This window comes from Cryptomeria japonica, unplaced genomic scaffold, assembly GCF_030272615.1.
Source record: "Cryptomeria japonica unplaced genomic scaffold, Sugi_1.0 HiC_scaffold_205, whole genome shotgun sequence".
NCBI classification, from domain to species: Eukaryota; Viridiplantae; Streptophyta; class Pinopsida; order Cupressales; family Cupressaceae; genus Cryptomeria; species Cryptomeria japonica.
Genome location: NW_026729027.1, coordinates 242,501 through 244,494, shown reverse-complemented (window position 1 = coordinate 244,494; position 1,994 = coordinate 242,501).

Genomic DNA, 1,994 nt, shown 5'->3' with positions numbered 1-1,994 from the left:
TGCAGCCTCTTCCGTCTAGCCGTTGGGGCCATCTCGCTGCATCCCCCACCTCCTCGGCCGCCCTCGGAACTATCTGTGTATCGGACGCATCGCGGGATAAGGGGTTTGGCAGTGGTAGTCGCCCCAAGCGCGTCCGATGCTTGGACTATTCCGAGGCAGCCCTGCAGCCTCTTCGTCTAGCCTTTGGGGCCATCTCGCCGCATCCCTCGCCTCGCACCCCGATTGCTATGCGGTGAGGCTCCTCGGCCGCCTGGGAACTATCTTCGTATCGGACGCATCGCGGGATAAGGGGTTGTCACTGGTAGTCGCCCCAAGCGCGTCCGAATGCTTGGACTATTCCGAGGCGGCCCTGTGGCCTCTTCCGTCTAGCCGTTGGGGCCATTCTCGCCGCATCCCCCACCTCGCACCCCGATTGCTATGCGGTGAGGCTCTTCGGCCGCCTTGGAACTATCTTCGTATCGGACGCATTGCGGGATAAGGGGTTGTCACTAGTAGTGGCCCCAAGCGCGTCCGATGCTTGGACTATTCCGAGGCGGCCCTGCAGCCTCTTCCGTCTAGCCGTTGGGGCCATCTCGCCGCATCCCCCACCTCGCACCCCGATTGCTATGCGGTGAGGCTCCTCGCCGCCTTGGAACTATCTTCGTATCGGACGCATCGCGGGATAAGGGGTTGTCACTGGTAGTCGCCCCAAGCGCGTCCGATGCTTGGACTATTCCCAACGCGGCCCTGTGGCCTCTTCGTCTAGCCGTTGGGGCCATCTCGCCGCATCCCCCACCTCGCACCCCGATTGCTATGCGGTGAGCCTCCTCGGCCGCCTTGGAACCATCTTCGTATCGGACGCATCGCGGGATAGGGGGGCTGTCACTGGTAGTCCGCCCCAAGCGTGTCCGATGCTTGGACCATTCCTAGGCGGCCCTGAAGCCTCTTCCGTCTAGCCGTTGGGCCTTCCCCGCCCCATCCCTCGCCTCGCACCCCCGATTGCTATGCGGTGAGGCTCCTCGGCCGCCTTGGAACCATCTGTGTATCGGACGCATCGCGGGATAAGGGGTTGGCACTGGCAGTCGCCCCAAGCGCGTCCGATGCTTGGACCATTCCGAGGTGGCCCTGAAGCCTCTTCCGTCTAGCCGTTGGGGCCTTCCCGCCCCATCCCTCGCCTCGCACCCCGATTGATATGCGGTGAGGCTCCTCGGCCGCCTTGGAACTATCTGTGTATCGGACGCATCGCGGGATAAGGGGTTGGCACTGGTAGTCGTCCCAATCGCATCCGATGCTTGGACCATTCCGAGGCGGCCCTGCAGCCTCTTCCGTTTAGCCGTCGGGGCCTTCCCGCCGCATCCCTCGCCTCGCATCCCGATTCCTATGCGGTGAGTCTTCTCGGCCGCCGCGGAACTATACCTGTTATTGCTACTGCATCCTTCGGCTGGTAACCTCCTCTGCCGCCTTGGAACGTTCTCTTTGTCGGACGCGTCGCGGGATAAGGGGTTGGCACTGGTAGTCGCCCCAAGCGCGCCCGATGCATAGACCGCTCCGAGTCGACCTTGCTTTCAGCCTCTCACATGCATAGACCTCTCTGAGTCGACCCTGCAGCCTCTCACGTTTAGCCTTTGGAATCTCGCCTCACAACATGATTGCTATCCTTGATGCATCCCTTGCCTCGAGCCCTGATTGCTTTCTTGGCTGCATCCCTCCTCTCCTCACAGCCCGGTTGTCATCACTGCTTCATCCGTCGCTTCATGCATTCTGGCTGCTGGGCCCTTCCCACCGCACACCTCGATTGCTATCTCTTCTGCATCACACACCCCGATTGCTATCTCTGCTACATCCCTCGGCTCTCACTTCTGCATCCTTCGCCTCACACCTCGATTGCTATCAATGCTGCATCCGTAACCTCACACCCCGATTGCTATGCGGGGAGGCTCCTTGGCCGCCTTGGAAATTTCTGTGTGTCGGACGCACCGCGGGATAAGGGGTTGGCACTGGTAGTCGCCCCAAGT